General features: G+C 39.3%; 1 long non-coding RNA gene across 1 annotated transcript in view; it reads left to right on the top strand.

Moving 5' to 3' along the window:
- The first annotated feature begins 4,622 nt into the window (after window positions 1–4,622).
- LOC119145087 overlaps window positions 4,623–18,366 on the top strand; it is a 29,826-nt gene continuing 16,082 nt past the window's right edge. Inside the window, exon 1 of the long non-coding RNA XR_005103291.1 lies at window positions 4,623–4,965. This is a non-coding gene — a long non-coding RNA (uncharacterized LOC119145087). The remainder of the gene's footprint in view (window positions 4,966–18,366) is intronic.

Below are 18,366 nucleotides of genomic sequence, written 5' to 3'. Positions count from 1 at the left end.
ATATTTTTATGATCCTTCAGTTTAAATTAAATTGGCACAGAAACTGAGTAGGGTATATCATGTCCTTTAGTCTCTATGCAAATGGAGCAAAGAGTATATATTATTTCCTAGACTTCATCCCTCTTTGCTTTTTGACTGAGGAGATTACAATTTCCTTTCTACCTTCATTTCAGTAAAAGATTTTTTTTTTTAATGTGTGTATGACATCTTTTCATATAAAAGAAACATTCTGAATTCTTGACAAAACCATAAATATGGCACATGTTAGAACCACAAATGTAGTGGCTGATCTGGAGACATGATGCAAAATGTTGCGCTATCTCAAAAAGACATCTTATTCCAGGATGGAGTTAAGGATGTAAACTTACCAGATGAGCCTTCTTGATGTCAAAGGCTGTGACTCAACACTAATACATGGAGTTATTTTTGCCTTTACTGGTATATAATGGGTAGCATTCTACATTTTCTCAAAATTAAAGTGCTATTCAAAGGCCACAAATTGTTCCTTTCAAGAACAAGTGGTCAATAAATCTGATCTGCAGAAAAGGATATGCAAGTGAACATCTTACCTAGTTTGTATTTATGAGGGAAGATTTTCATACACAACTTATTTGACAATGCAGATATAATTTGGTTAAATTTTTAGGATCATATTATAGAAGAATCCAGAACAGGAAATATGAGGTTTCTTGCATTCCTCTAATCTTCCACTCTGTGATGCATTTTCTCTCTCAGTTTGATATGATACCTCTTTCAAGCTGCAACTTTGGTCCCCTGATAATTCACTCTAAATTAATGCTATTTTTTCATGTGGGAGACTGGAAGAACTAGTTGTGTGTGTTTCAAGGGTATGTGAAGTGGAAATCTGTCAGCATTTTCCCAGCATGTCTTTTGTCCAGGGAAGCCCCAAATATGCTTTGTGTGAACCACCCATCACAGGAAGCCCAAGTCTCATTTTTCTCAAAGCAACTGTTTTAGCACTTGTTCACTCTTTTTATTTTGTGTTTGGCTAGTTCCTTTCAGTAACAGAAAGCACTTTACCCAAGACGCCCCAAAAGGCACTCAGTAAAAAAAAAGTAGAGTGTGTCCTAAAAGCATAATTGGAGGTGGATGAGCATCTTCCTGTTTCTCAGCATGACAGGGACATAGGGCAGTGCAGGTTCAGCAAGACAAGAAGGCAGGTGATCTGTATGAAAATCTGTGACAAGAGGAAGCAGTTATTTCCTTAGCATGACAACTTTTGACCACAATGACATCTGGGTATCACTCACCGTTCTCAGCTTTCTGGGCATGAGGCCAGATGAGGTCAGGTTGGATGTCCTTATGCCCTTACATCCATCATACCCATTTCAATGTTGTTTAGTAATGACATTATAAACTTTTGTACTTAGCTCATATAGGAGGAGTTGATTAGGTTTCCTAGATGATAATGAGTACAATAAATATATGCCCCTGCTATTGCTGTGTGTATTCAAAAGCATTAAATTGCTCATCATTATTCTATTGCAGGAATGAAATTAGAAGACTCTGTCATTAGCCAAATGATGACGGCCATCACTTTTTAATCAAAACGTATAATTTTATGGGTTATGAGTTAACTAATGGCTGTGGAGCCTGATTTGATATAGATACATCAGTCATAACACAGGTGTCAGAGAGGATCCTGGTTGATATGACAAAAAATGCAGTTCATAAGTATGGTAGAGCCTTTTTTTGCATCAGTAGTAGTCACCTTTTACTATTTCTAGAGGCAGAGAAGATGACAAGTGTACCTAGATTTGCACTGTGGTGGTGATTCTCGATATAACCTCCTCTGTCTGTAGCCCTCTCTGTAACAAACTCGGGGAGAGACCTCCAGCTGTCGATGTTTCAAATATCCATGGCCCACCTCTGCTATGTCTTGGCTGCACAGCCTTGGGTCAGGCTGCTGAGAAAGTTGCTAAGTTGAAACAAAGCTGAGACGGAGTCTGTCAAGTCTTCAAAATAAGAATTTTTGAGACATGGATCATGAGAAGCTCAACAATTCAAGAAGGAAAGTACTGGCCTGACAGCATGAAAAATCTTACAGGGAAGAAGAGGGTGATGAGGATTTGTCCAGCTGTCAGTGCCATTGGTGTGTTGGTATTGATGGAACTAGTGGATGACAGAAGCTCAGCAGCAGAGGTGGAGGCCACCTCTTCCCCTGCTGACTGATCCTCTCCTTACCAGCAAAGTCTCTTTGAGTATCTTATTAGGGTCGGGAACACACTAATGACTAGGCTAGCAGTGAAATCCTAGACAGTTTGTGTGCATTGGCCAGTAAATCAGTGCTTTGTACTTTTAAGTATACTTCTTACACGTCACCTCTGCACAGCCCAAGGTACCTAAACAAACTGGGCCCAAACCATAGCAGTAGCAGTATGAACACTTAAAAATACGCCTATATTTTTTTAAAGTGTAACATAGATCTGTGTACCTCTAATCAAGAACAAAACACACTGCATTTGTCTAGAAGAATACTTAAGAAAGCATGCCATTTTGGCGACAATTTGATAAACCACAGATTTTTCTAGAGGAAAAGACAGGAAAAATCAAAGAACCAGGGTAAGCAAGCACGGCAGCTTGTAAGCAGAAGGAAGGTAAGAACAAGATTGCCTGTGTAAAAACCAATAACCCCATTTTTATCCCCGGAGCTGGTATTGAATGATAGAAGGAATGATTTCCGAAGCCTTGCTTCAAACAGACATGCATGTAGATGTCCTTGCTGTATTGCAAATTCCTTTGCTTTTGCAGCACTTCTTTCTTTCTACTGACATTAAATCGTACTTTATTTCAAAATGCCCCTGCTTTCCAAAGGAAACCCAGAAGATTTCAAAACCCTGCAGGGTTACTGAAGGTCCCTGCCTGGTGCAGCATGCTCTGAGGTCCTAACTACAGTGAGGAAGCTGCACAGCTTCACCTGGAGTCATGATGGGTGGCACAGGTCCTCTTGTCCAAGGCTATGCACTCAGAGAAACTAGAGACCCTGTACCGTGTTTAAGTATGATAGGATATAGAACCTTCAGGGACCCATCCCAACCTGCAACACTGCTTGTTTTTGTTTTAGTTCTGTGGTTGTTGAGGACTCTGTGTGTGTGTGAACTCCTTAATTTATTATTGTTTCCTGTTTCAGGAGCCGAGAACTGGAAATGCCATTTTACTAAAAGACAACTGCTAACTTTTGCTAAGTGTACCATAACAGTATGTAAATGGAACTAGAGTCTAAGGTTATCGGCACATCTCAGGTAACTAGAAAAGCGTGAAAATCCATTTCCTAGCTTGGAGGTCCAGATATTATTTAAATAAATGAGACCAGACAACGTTTCATTTCCCTCACTTGGAAATAAGGAGAACCAAAAGCTGAGATAATGGAAGATTGTCCTCAGGATTCAGAGGTGGAAGTGGGAGTCGATAGGTTGATCTACGCTTTTAAATCAGTCTTCGATTTATTTCTTTCTTTCAAGCTTGTATGATATTTTCTGATTTGGAATAATTTTTTAACTTGTTTGTAAGTTTAGTAGCAGTGTAAAAACGATGAATTGCCTATGATACAGAATCAAGACAGATATTGAATTGAAATAAGGGAAAAGATTTTACGCTTTGGCAAATGTCAGATGAGTTCAAAGAGAGCTTGGTCATAAATACCCAGGACAGGATTTTACCTTCTTTATAAAGGTGTGTAGCATAAGCCATTTAGCTGTTCAATGAAGAAGAATGTTTTGTGCTTTTTTCTACTACTTTTAATCTTTTTTTTCTTAAGAAGTTTTGACTCTGTATATGTATTTCCAAGCAAGCTGTACTGCTCCTGAGGTGTACAGTCTCTTCCTCTCTTAAAAACTGTAATTAAAGTAGTGTTGTAGCAGTGTTAGCTAATGAGAGTCCTGCTTGTCTCTCTCGAGGCTTCCTGCTGGAGGGTGAGGGCTCCGGGGCACTTGTGCTCCAGAGGACAACGAGGGGCTGCCGAGCTGGCTGAAAATCCAATTTTTACCCTGTGGAAAGTTCTGACATTCTGCAATGTTTTCATCCTAAATAATAAAACTTTAAGTTTCTCTCAGGAGATACATTTTCCCAAGAATTTTGATTTTGAAACATCTAAATGATCATGCTAAAATGCCTTCTTCTCCCTAGTTATGTCCAAATGCTTAATTCTGGTAATGCCTGCTGTAATGACGCTAACTTGAAATTCCCATTTATGGCATGGAATTTAAGATTTTGGATGGAAATTTAGAGAGAAAACAATACTAAACACTGTGTTTTGAGTTTGAATAAGTCTAATAATTTCCCACTAGAAACATACTCAAAATGAACATTGTGGTTTTGACCAAAGAACATTTTGCAATAGACAGCTGTGCTGTAAAAATAAACATTTAAACAGTTCTGTTTGTTATTTCTTAATTTCAGTCTCATATTGCATAAGTCAGCACTGTGAAAAGCTCTAGTATTTCAGCATGCAGGGGTCAGTACTAGCTGCTGTCTTTGTTTATTACATTTTTTTGTTTAATAAAAAAAGAAACTTTAAACCTAAATATAATCAAAACAAACTGTCTTTAAAACATCAGAACAATTGCAAACTAATACAGCATATAAGTGATCCATGCAAACAGAATCCCTCTGGGATAGAATTCACTGCAGCATACATCTGCCATCAAGCTTAATATCTGTATCATGGTATCTTTTCTGCTCCCAAGGCTCACTTTTTTCATAACTTTTTTTTGTGTTGAGGCTGGTTCACCATAAAAAGAACAACTGCTCTTTGTCAGCCTTAATCTTTTCAAGGTGATTTAGATTATTTGTTTTTTGTTGAAAGAGCATAAGGGACAAATAACTGTCCCATATACCTGGGGACCTGTTTGGTTTTTTTTTTCTTTTTCCTGTCCTTTCTATTCCTGACTGGGTTTTCTCCGTGCAGCCCTGGTGAGGAATCTCTGCACCTTCAGAACTGAGCAGGTGAATCAGCCGGTTCCCAAAGCTCTGCTAGTGTTTATAACATGTATTATGACTATTGGGAAATGAAATAAAAACAGAGAAACACAAAAAAGCATAAGGTATTCAGCTTTAAGATAAGGGAGTTAGTGATGAGCATTTCATTAATGCTAATAAGGGTGCAACTACATTGCCACATTGTGTTGAATATGTATGCTTTGGAGGCTAATAACCTTAATTTCAAAACTGATGACTACGGTATAAGTATCAGATTGAAATAACAAAAAATTATTCCATTGCTTACATTATTTTTGTACCCCAATTACTTTGGTTTTGTCAAAAAGTTTGATAGAAATTGAAAGGGAAAGACGTTCTGGAGATCCAAAGCGATCAAATGAGAGGGGAATGTAGTTCAGGGCTTTTTTTCTTAAATGTTGAAGTGTGGGAAATCTTAACATTAGTGGCAGTATGTAAATAAAAGCAAATGCAAACTCTTGGCAAATTTCAGCCTGCAATTCCCATGAGAAAAGGCTGTAAGATCAGAACCAGCAGTATGATGCAGATTGCACAGAATATTACTATTATTATTTAATTATACTAAGCGTTATAAACACAGAGAGCAAACTCTGAAGCATTACAGAGTGACCTTACAGGGACTAATGACGGCAGTGAAGAACAACTGTGGGGCCAGCAAACCCTTTACTGTCATGTATCTGCTGGTGAAGGCCCTGCCACCCTGGAGGTGTGCTGCTACACTGCCTCTGTCTGAAAGAGAAATGGGCAGTGTTTGGTAAAATTCTGGGTGAGGCAGAATGGGGACAAGAAAAGGAAGAACTGTGCCATGCAAGAAAGCCTTTATTCATTTTTTTGGCATTTTTAAAATTTATGGCAATTTTAAAATACGTGTGGGCTGGTACTTCAGAGGCCAGCAACCTGCCTTTTAGAAGACCCACAGCCTCAGATTCCCCACATGGGTACAGTAGGAGATCAAAGCCTTTATCTGTTAAGTAGATATACAAAGTATGTAATATGAAGCCATTAATTCATCTGTTGATAAACTGTATTGATTTCTTGTTTTGAACTAGTAAATCAAATACAAATCTTTATAAATTGGATTATTATCCAAGATCCCTTATAGTAATAAAAATAGTCAGCAACATTTAATTTTGTTAAAATATCAGGAAAGAAATCGGAAAGTATCTGTTGAAATTCAAATAATATACACTCTGGTCCAGTCGAGAAAATGAACTGTGGTACTTGCCTGAAGATCAGACATTCACCCACAGCAACTTTTAAGTAAATTGCCAGGCTGTAAATGGTGGGTCCTTGGAGCATGCCTGTGTCTTCCTTTTTGTTTATACAAGGACAAGTAAATGGAGAGGTATAGCTCACACCAGATATTGCAGACTGAAAAAGTTTGTGAGTTTTTATTTATTTATTTATTTTATTTTCATACAGGTTTGAAACTCCTGTATGCCTGTAAATCCTGTTAGGCTTGGTTCTGTCCCTTAGGTGTACGTCCTTCCATGGTGTTGATATGGATCCAGAGGGAGCACTTCCAATGAAAGAAAATGGTAGCAGCAGGGCTGCTGCTGTTACTGTGACAGATAGAGCCCCTTCTTTACATGCTGTCAATACAAAATTTTGTATCCCTTCTAGCACTTCTGTTTTGTGTACAAACTGACTGTACAGCTACTCAAGTTAATGACACAGGGCAAGGAAACCAGCTTAAGAATTGTCACGTAATTATAGCACGTTGTTGAACTAAATAAAAAAATTAATTTAATTGTTAGCATGCTTCCTGGCATAGCTTCAGTCCAGGGCAACTAGTCTCTCCCACACAATTCCTGGATGTGGTGCTGGGGTTGGTGTAGACCAGGGTTTCTATCCACAGGTCAGCATAAATGAAGCAACCTGCTCTGGAAAGAAGATAGTATATCCACACAGTTAGAAAACATGCCACGCTCTTTCCCAGAAAACAGACCCTGTTCTATTTTAATGATAAGTATAAATGCAGCCAGTGATCTCACACTAGCTCTACTTGCAGGTGCCAGCTCACCTTAAATGACATGCCCTCTTTATCGGGTCATGCATATGAAATAGGCTCTTTTTCCTCCCACTTGACATCAAGTGTTATTAGCCTTTAAGGACAATACATGTTCTGATACAAACTTAGGCAGGAGAAGGAGCAACAACAAGCAATAATAAACATGACCTGGCTCTAATTTTCTTTGGTCTGCAGTGGGAGAAAGATGGGAAAAATTGTTCCTGACTTCAGAAGCTCCCCTGTATTTCAAAGACCAGAAAATGTTTGCTCCATAATCAAAAGGTCTCATTCCAATCAGACAAGATCATGGGGAAAAAGGTAAAGCAATAGCATTTTGGTATGGACTGAAGTTAACTCAGTGCTATGAGTCATTACACACCAATCAGTGCAACTCTGCCCTCTTTCCTGTATTTTCAAGAACAAAATGATGATAAAGACTCTCCTAAACTCTAAGCATGCATATACTTATTCATACATACCTATTTTAGTTTTTACATAAATATTATGGAGATCTGCAATGGGTGTTTCATAAGTAGTTAGTGTTACTGGGTCACAGTTACTCTTAACATAATATTCCTAGCGTTGTTTTTCTATAAATAGCTCACAGATCATCTACATGCTTTAAAAGAAAACAGCTGGAACTGGCTTATGTTCATGGCAGTGACAAGAGTTTTTGAGCAGAAAACACCACGGTAGTGTCATCAATTAATTTGTCAATGTGTTAGAACTATCTCAATGGCAACAAGAATCTGCCACGATATCCTGTTTACAACACAGCACCTGAATAGCATGCAAAATCTGATTCTTACTGGTTTTTCTTGTGTGAGGTGTCCTGAGAGTGAACTGCATAACATAAAAGAGAATTAAATGTCTAACACAAGGTAAGTTGTGAACAACAGAGAAAAGCTGAGTCAGGATTATTAAACGGTCAACAGAAATTGATAATTACCATTTAAAATACCCTGAACATCTTTGAAGACGATAAGACTCAGAGACTGGTAATGAACTGGAGGTGTTGCCTATGGCACTGTGTATTAAACAGATTTTACTTTTGCTTTCAAGGTATCTTGGAGAACTTTAGAAATTACTTGCTTGAAATTGTCTGCCTTTGCCTATCTCAGTGTGCAGTTGGAATAAATGATTTAAGATAACCAGCTGAATCACTGGGTTCAGTCCTACACTGCTGTGGACAAGAAAAATGGTCTTTTTTTCACCATTGCCAAAGATGCTGCAGTCCACCACAGGTCAGTGCATCACCCAGTCATCACAGAAAACATTTAATGGCTTGCCTTTTTCCCATTTGATGTGCCACAGCTTTTTCTTACATTTCAGCTTGGCTTTCATTTCCAACTTCAATTAACAACACGCAAACAATCACCTCTGTTAGTTGATCAGCTCTGTCCTTCACCTTTGCTGTTTTGGCAGAATAGGGCAGGGTCCTGACCCTGGACTCTGGCAGAGTTTTGAACTGTAGATTAAAAGGAAAGCTAAGGGTGACTATGTTCCAGTACTGCAGATGAATGAGAATGCTGTATATATGGGATGAAGAAATGTGCATTAAATTATCATTACACTTAATGAAATGGTATTGGTTTGAGGAAAAAAGATAAATTATAAGAGTTAAGGATAATGCCCCCAGAATACAAAGGAAATACAGTATGTAAAAACATCCCTCACAACTACAGAAGTGTCTTAATATGGGGAATAACAGAAAACAGGTCTGGAAGGGATCCGAGAAGGTCAGTTAGTCTATCCCCTGCTCCAAGGCAGGACAAACTATATATAAATCATCCCTGACAGACGGCTGTGTTATGTCCTGCTGAAAAAAAAAAAACCTAGTGAGGGAGACACTATAGCTCCCTGGGCGGTCTACTCCATTACTCAATGATCTGGCCATTAGAGAGTTTATCTCTTGCTGCAGTATAAGCTCCGGCTTCTTTCCCTGCCATTGCTTGATAGAGAAAAAAAGGTTTATTCCCTTTCTCTTTGCGGCAAGCATATATCACACAAGAGCAGAACACTCTCAGGAGAGTGCTTTACATATGGAGACTGTGATACTGGCCATACTCTTTTCCCAATTTTAGCAAATTTTGTGGGCCTATTTCATAATTAAACTCATGTAATGAGTTACCTATCTTTATGAGTTACAAAACAGAAAGCTAAAGTGTTAATTTAAATCTTGCTAGGAACTTCCTGCCACCTTTCCCTGTGCGTGTTTTTGGCTACGGCTACACAACATGCGCACACACGTACCCTGTGCTCACCCTGCCCTGGCCGCAGACCAGGTGTTCATGAGCTGTGTGATGAATCATGTTAGCAGGACACGGTTATTAAGCCTGCTAATCTGTTAGCCAGCTCAGAAAGCAATCAGAGCTAAATAATACCCCTCTAGAACTGTCTTTTTTTTGTACTAAAGGACTGCCTGTCTAGGGAGGGTACTGTGAGTCAAGCCAGGACACAGACACAGTAGGGCACAAGCTGCTCCACAAGAAAAGCCCTTGCAGGAGGCACACACTGAACATTATGCATGGAGGAGTGGCAGGTTAGCTAATTAAAAGACCTCTCCCTATTCTCCTAACCCATTTATGAAGCTCTGTGCGCTGGGTAACACTGTGAGAGTCAGGCCACCACATGCCTTGGGTGATGTGGCAGGAGCCCAGCTACAACCTGGCATGGAAGAGGCACAGCACAAGGCTGCATATGGAGACAATCTGGTGCCTAGAGGGGCTCGTTAGCTGCCGAGACTTGCACCGAGGTAAGGCTACTAGCCTTGACTCCTGAGGAGAAGCTCTGGATCTTGTATATGAGGTACCATTGGTTGGTGAGTCAATGCATGAGTGGGCTCATGCAGGACAGGACCATCAGGAGCAGGATGTTTGAGGGTCTCAGTGCAGGCAAGATAATGTCCTTTAATCTCACGCATTCCCTTACTTCTCCAAAATATCACTCCCATACGTTAGCCCTAGAAGTACTTTTGTGTGATGTAGCTTGCTTGACATTCAGTGTGGGGCAGTCTTTATGTAAAGTACGGAGGAACTGGAACATGACACACCCTAGCACACTGATTTGCCTATGCAGACATAGGTAAAAGCAGAATTTAGTTCAAACATATTTGTCTTTCACCTGATATTTTCTTTCCTCCTTTCTATTTTTTTCACTATATTTCTAACAGACCTCAGTTTCTTCAAAGTAGGGAAGAATTCAATAGCTTTCACTTGTTATTGAAACTAGATAGAGTTCACCCTTCCTTAATATCAAAGGTAAACTGGAAAATTACAAAACTACCCCAACTTAGGTTTAATACCTTCTTTAAATGTAGTTCATTTTTTATAGCATATATGATTCATAAAACTATGGACTGACACAAGACAATTTTAAGAACAAGAGACAACTGCCTGATGGTTGAGTCAGGAGTTTTGGTCCCAGCAATGAATTTTCCAGCTTTTACACTTGTGTCCATGTTAAAATAGCGAACATATTATTCCACCAAAGAATACTTATCCCCACCAACTGAACAAAATAAAAATCACATGACAAGCTAGGCAGAACTGTGAGAGATGCACATGTACATGGTTATTTCTTTCAAACCCTTACATTATTTCCTTCATTTCTATGCATACATTAATTCTGTGAGTACATGACATGATAATGAAAATAAGACTAATGATTTGCAGCAGGATTTGAGAGCTTCTTAATGGAATTGAAGAAAATGGAGATAACACTTAATTGCATAGTGTGTTTGGACTATGGATTCTGCACTGCTGTTCTTGAACAAGCCTGAAAACAACTCAGTGTTGATATGCAACAGACACCAGAACGTACCTCCTGTCTGCAGAAGTCCACCTGGGTGCTTTAAACATAACCATTAGAAACTTCACAAATTATATTCTTCTATCAGTCAAAGAGTGGGTATTTTTCCCCCTCAAAACATGTATATTATGTGAATATAGAAGATTGGCATGTGTATGACTAAGAAAAACATTTCTGATGAAAGCTTGCCTGAAACACATCTTTCTTTCCTTTGACATCTGGGCATAAGGCTGGGGAAGAAGGGCGGGTTTTTTTCACTTTCTGCAGAGTATTTTGTTTTCCTCTGGCAACTTGCTGATTTCAGTCTTACGGTGGATTTTTTAAAATGTCATTTTTATTTATGAATAATGAAGTTATATATATATGTGTGTGTGTAACTTTTCAGCATTTAGTTTTAAGGTGGAATGTCTGTGTAGGAATACATACAGAGAGAGTAAATTAAGAGAAAAATCGCTTCTATAATATTGTATTTTTAAAAGATTTACACATGCACATAGGGATAATGGACATGAGAGTTTCCATACAATAGAAAATAAGGACAAAACTCTCCCAGTGCTTCTAGAAGCAGAGATGTCTTCTTTCTCACATGTAAATTCAATATCAACAGACACGGTTAAGCCATTAATATCCACGGAGGTTTGGGATTCTTGATGTTGCTAAGAATCCCAGAACATACACAAACATAAAGCAATATGTTTTCGAGATATATCCCATCCTGCTTTTCTATGAAAAATAGATTAAAAAGCCTGAAATAGAGAAAAAAGCCTAAAATATGGCTTTCAGCCATCAAGATAAAGAGCCTTGCATGAGACACAATGTAATTAGAAATCTGGAATACATTGATGCTCAATGCCTTCCAGTCTGCAGGCTAATCAGGATGGTGCAGATCATTTACTCTGCAGCCTGATGCAGCCTATTATTGTTACCTTTGGGCAACCTTGTCCAGTCTGCAATGGCTCCTTTTCTCATCAGTCTTTTGGGACATGGTAGTTGAATCACGGAACAGTCCCGAAACCTGAAATTGTGGCTGTGACCTTGGCTGTCTGTTTGAGGGTAAATACTCCTTTCAGTCAAGTCTACAATGACTGATTACATTCTGGGTTTTAATATTTATAAAACCCTTAGACAAAAGGTGCTGCATATTGCAAATTACAGTTACAGGACTATGCCCTGAAGTCCTTTTTTCAGTTTGCCTGATCAGCGGGATTTTAGTTGAATTAGCATTTGGCCTGTTTCTTATTATTAATACATACTAAGAGAACTACTCTAGCTTGTGTTGTCTATTTTCAGGTGGATTTAAACTGTTCCAGGCTGCATTAAGGAAGGTAAAATCAGAATCATTCATTTTCTCATACCTGCGTGGAGGTCCTGAAGCATTTTAGCTTAATACACACCAAAATTCCTTGCTTACACATTAAATCAGAATATAGATTTTATAGGGAATAAAGAAGAGATTGGACAGAAAATGCTTTAGATGTGATTCATGATCATGAGTGTTCCGTTCAGAAATTTGAACTCAGGTTTGCCTAAATGTCAGAGGATGTTGCTTGTACATAGGTTCAATCTTTCAACATTTCCCTCCTGCTGTTCTTGCTGTATTCCATGGGTTACCTTTGCCCCACAAATGGCTGTTGGTTACTACATGTTAAAGTATACGTGAACAGCAAATTAAAAGCAGAGAAACACATCTACAGCACAACAGACTATTTTAGTACCCAGTGAAACTAGGGTAAAGGTTGCAGCTGGTTAACAAATATTTTGGCAGCACATATAAAGGAGCAAAAAAGGAAATTCAGAATGCTGAGCTTTGCACTATCAAAGGCTTTTCAATTCGTATTAATTTTTAAATACCATAAAATGCTTGGCTTGAACATACAGGCATAAAATAGCATTCATAATGCTTTTTAATATGAAGTCTTGAAACAAGAAGCTGCTGACACAGATCTTTTGAAGACAACTACAGTGTTACATCTCAATGAAGGAAATTTACTTTTGAGCTATTTCATATCAAGGCAGCTGAATACCTTGGCTAGAATGTAAAATAGGATGAACCCGTTTATTCCTGTTGCTGGGCTCCTCCTAAATGTGGCTCAGCAGAAACAGGACAGTCTACTTTTAGGGCTTGATGTCACTGCGCTGGTCAGCCTAAATTACCACACTTGAACAATATCCACGAGATTTAACTATGGGAATGTAGAGAGATGGTCAGAACTCGCCTGGAGTGCAGAAAGTGTCAGCAGAGGGACCAGATGAGCTCTCCACTCCGCATGAGCATCAGCAGCATAGGAATTGAAAACTGTCTCCCTGTCCCACAGCATAAGCACCAACTCGTGCATGACTCTGAACTGGAAGTCTGTGCCGGTATGGACGACTATTTGATCAGGCACTGAGCTGGCCTTACGCTCTGGGCTGACTCCTGCCGAGACAGACCTTTAGTCCTGAGTGGGTCTTACAGCATGGGAAGACCTTTTCTCCTGCCCACCTTGCAAAGCCAAGCTTGGGGCAGGTCTGAGCCTGCCTGCCCAGCTCGTGCTTAGCCTAAGGGGTAGGGGAATTCACTGCAAATGAATTATACATAAATTTACAATCGCTTATGGAAGGTGCACTCATTATTAGTTTGATATTCACTTGAGGCTGTGTTTAAGTCAAGCCAAGTTTTCCTTAAAGAGTACTAAGTATAGATTATTCACAGAAGGCTGGGCCGATACTAAAACTTTGTTTACCTTCAAAAAACAGAGATTTTCAGGTTAAAGTTACTGTTGTTTCCTATTTCTCAGAATATCAGTGGACTTTTACCAGCACAGTATGTAGCTTGGCATGCTTTGTTATCAGGTGCTGTAGTGCATGTTTGCTCTGGTTCTTCCAGCAGTCCTCTATATCTCCCTCGCTTGGTGCTGGGAAGAGAGGCAGGAGAGGTTACAGCTGGAAAGTACATGATGTTGTTTTGAACACATTTTTGGAAGATGAAGCGATATTTTGGAACTTCCTCACTAGTTCACTCTCTCTCTGAATTAACGCCAGTAACTGACAGCAGCGGTTCTTGATACAACAGAACCAGCGTTTGAAGTTTTGCTCCAAATAAAAGTATTTTCCACAGGAAGCTATAAGCAATTTAAAATGTAGATTTGGCTGACCATACAGGAGGCAGCTTTATATGGCTGCGATATGATATGTTAGCAGTGGGACCTTTTGACGTACCCAGTTTGTCAGTCCACCTTCCAAACAGATTTTCTTGTTATTGTGTCATGTGCTTTTCAGCCACCCCATATAACATAAGGCAACTGCAGAAGGGATTGCAGTCTGAGCAAACATGAACTACAGGCCAAACTACAGAAAATGAATGCTATTACTAGACTTCCAAAAGATACTTCAACGTGCTATCAACGGGTATTTTGTTCCACATGTATCTTTGAAAGTTACTTCCCTAAAGAGGCTCAGCATGGTTACTGTACCTAGCTGCTATTATTGCCATGCTTTTTACCTTGCTTTCTTGACTTACAAGCATGAGTAGCGAAAATTACATCCCAACAGCATACCATGATTGTTTCAAAGCAGGGCATGGCCACAAATGCATTTCTCTGAAGATCTATCTGCTTGTGGCAGAGGGTCATATACTTTTTTTTTTTTTTTCATTCTTTATAGAATTTTGAATTAATTTAGCAGATCTAGAAGTTCATGGATTTTGACATGTGACACTGCATTGCAGGGCTTTTTTCAGAATGAGATGCACACAGAATAACAACAACAAAAAAATGCTATAAAAACATTTTCCTTTGAATGTGCTAGAAAACACTAGAATTTTCCCCTGCATCTGCAACAAAAAAAAATATGTTTACCAGAAAATGGTGCATAAGTAGTTGCACGGAAGAGTATGAGAAGCATCAGCTGCTATAGAGTAGACCTAGTAAGGGATTTTGACTTTTGAGGACTACAGCAAAGTCTTGCTTTTTAACTCACAGTATCAGAAACTGTACCAGGTAGGTACAAAGGATTAAATTCAAAGGATCTATTTTTTAAGGCTCAAAACCTTCGTAAGGATGGTACAAGTTTTAAACTTCCCATATAGAGGCTCACTTGGAGTTTCAGCAGTACAGAGTGATTGCCACACAGAAGCGTTCTCTCAGTTCACCCATATCCTTTCTGAGATGAATCAAATGGCACAAAAGGTGCCTTGCTGTGCTGGGCATTACAGTTAGAGAAAAAAATGCGCAATCCAAGCTCCTTTCTGTTTCCCTGGAGTCCTACACAGCCCAGCAGAGGAGCGCATGGTGCAGTCCCATGTTCCCCAGCGTGTAAAGCCTGCAGCGATACTGGGCTTACTTACAATGGAGGGAAGAGCACTCTGGTGGTGTTTCTTTGAAAACAGTAAAGAGATTCTGGCCCTTTGAAAGTTTGTCATGAAAGCTGACCATGCGTATTGTGTCATATCAAAACTCAGCCAGAATCCTTTGCTTCCTTAAAGTAAGTAAATTCCATTAAAATCACCTGCTGTTGTTATTGATGGAACTGTTAAAATAATAAAAAAAAGTTTTGGGGATCCAGCTCCTTTCTTATACATCACTTTTACTAGAATTCTACATGTGCTTAACAATAAACAATAGTCAAAATAAGGAAAGATCTCATTTTGTATGACATTGTCTATAAGATGAAAAAGAGAGAGTACAGGAAAATGCCGGCAGGTTGGCAAGGCCAGTCTCCCTCTTCCACTGCCTTCAAAGCCAGACTAAGTGCTTCCTGAAAGACACTTTTCAATCAGACACATGTTATTGGGTCCAGTGGAGGCAAATATCCTGTGGCCTCTGTTCTACAGGAGCTTGGATGAGTTTCTTTACTAGCCCTTAACCTCGATGAATCTATGAAACGGGAGAGGAAGAGCTCCAGCCAAATTGGTATGGGCTGTATGAGCTGAATGAAAGGTAATGGAAAGCAAAGACAGCAACAAGGAGCAGAAGAAGATAGAACCTTTCCAGTCTTACAAATCAAGTGAATTCCTTGTCACCAATACTTTTAAGATCAATGTAACAGCAGAAGAAGACCAATATACAGCTATATTAAAAAGCCTTGCAATAGAAAGTTTAAAGCTTCACAAATTTGAGGCTCTCCAGAGGCTTTGAGAAGAAAAGATGGTAAAATAGCACCCATAAAGGACTTTCTAGTTTTAATAGCATGTAAAGCAACTTAGCATAATGTTTGATGTGTACAGGTAATAGTGTTGCATTTCTATGTTTTCCCTGGTACCACATGTTCTTTTTTTTCCCCCTGTTGCTGGTAGCTCATGAAGCATCAATAGTAATGTACACGAGAAGTGCCATAAGCAAAAGAAAAAGCATTGTAGTGCATATTGCAGAGAAGCAATAAACAGGCAACAATGTATGGCTAAATGTGAAATTACTGGCTGCTTTTCAACAGCGCTCTAGGAAAACAGTGATTTTCAGTTACGATCTGTTCAGTCAAATTAAAGTCTGATGACTGCCCTAAGATGTCCATTTATGACCCAAAATAAATCAAACCAAGAGAAGAGGCAACAATACATGACTGTATTCAAAGGCAACACATCAGCATCTATGAGTAAAATTTCCAGCAACAGTCAAATAACAGGGGCAGGAAATAAGAGTACAACAATAGATCTCATCAAGACAGGATATTATAGAATCTCAGCTTGGTTCATAAATATAAAATAATGAACTACTGCTTTCATAGTCTTACCTGTCAAACTGTATTAAAAAAACCCCAACAATCAACTTAAAAGAAGATGTTATTGTCACATGTTACAGCTGAACACTTGGTTAAGGAATTAAACACATTGTACAGAAACAAGTACACCTGCTTTTTTTTTAATGTATGCAGACCTGAAAGCAAGAAAAATAAAGATAATAAAGTATGTAATGCTCATTTTTAAACTACAATTTTTGTCTTGATTTTTGTTTTTTGATTCAGATTAAAATCTTATGGAACCTTTTGGTAATCTTCAAATTTGAAAGCTTTACTAGCAAACCTAAAAGATTCCCCAGAACTATCGTTTAGCGTCTATGCAAAAAATCAGGAAAAAGTTATTTGAAATTCAGGTGAAAATCTGTGTGGAATTAAAATTCTCCAAGCATTAGTTGGAGAGTGTGAAGAATGTTTGAGTAGAAAGTCTGGCCACCATATGGAACATCAAGGTAATTGAAGGTAATGCAGATCAACAGATGGAAGCCTGAGAAATACCTGAAAATAAAACCTTAATAAAGCAATTCATTGTACTGAGCACATTACATTTTTCTTTGTCTTGTGAAATGTGCAAGTTGCAAATATGTGCCCAAAGTGGACATGTTAAGCGCTGAGCTGAGCACTAGATATGGGAAAAGGACTCCTTCCCTGCATGTCAGAGAGTTTCTATGTAAGTCGGTACAGGCCTGCAGGCTGTGCCCCATCACGGTAAGATGGACCCTCGAACAGCAGCAGCCTCTTAACCACTGGTCTGAAGGACTTCTACCTCATTTTATTTGAATTACAGCATTATCAGCACTGAGCTTCACAACAGGGGGAGGCCTCCACCACTGGGCAGACATCTGCTTATATTTACACAACCCTATTTCTTGCAGCACTCCAGAGTGCAAAACCTAATTTTCCATGTCACAGTCTGTGAAATGCTCCTGACTGTGGACTGAAAGCACCCACTGGAGGACAAAACTCTGGAGGCACTCCCACACAAAATCTGAATAACTCACCAGCTGGACCTTCCCGACTTAAAGTGCCTGGGGCTCCTGAATTAAAAACATTTTTGAAGACTGATGACAAGAAGGGCCAATTGAGTTACACATGAATTAGAAACTGCTCCCAGATAAAGCTGCCCAACGAGGTAGGATCAAGCTGCTGAGGACCTGCAGAAGAATTAGCTGAACATTTTAACTTCTACAGCCACTTAGGCTAGAAAAGAATTCCCTATCCTAATTGCACAGACTCAGATACTGAAATCACAATGAACGTGACAGCATTTTCATAGAAAGGACATATTGGGCTCCCTTGCACCTCGGTTGCCACTCAGATTTAGTTCTGTAGCTGAAGTCCCCATGGACACTGGAGTTTTCTGGCAGAAGAGGGGACAACTATCTGCACCATGCAGGTGGGCACCTACACACCACAGATATCAATTTTGTTGGTATGAGTGTGTTCTCTGGTTTTGAGAAAAAAAGTGCAGTAATTCTGAAACCTGTAGTAGATGTGCACATGGCTCACCCTTGTGTGCATGAATTGCCTGTGGGTTCTCAGCCCATGTGATTGTATTAGGGACTAGCCTTGCCCACAGAACACTGGCTAGTGAAAAATGTCATCGTGACATCCCACCAAGAACAGCTGAGTGTGCTGCTTTCCCTGAATACAGCAAAAATGTCCAGGATGGTGCAGACTTTCACCAGACAGAAAAGGAGCAGATGGTGGTGGCCTGCAGACTTTCATTACATCCACAGCCACAACAGATTTACTAACACCAGATTGCCGTGCCATGGATCTATAGCAGTCTGGCAGAAATAGCTTCCGAGGAGAAATGCCCATACATTTCTAGATGGGGAAAAGGGAAACAGAAAGAG

Source organism: Falco rusticolus, chromosome 3, assembly GCF_015220075.1.
Source record: "Falco rusticolus isolate bFalRus1 chromosome 3, bFalRus1.pri, whole genome shotgun sequence".
NCBI lineage: Eukaryota > Metazoa > Chordata > Aves > Falconiformes > Falconidae > Falco > Falco rusticolus.
This window is presented reverse-complemented; position numbering and strand designations above follow the sequence as displayed.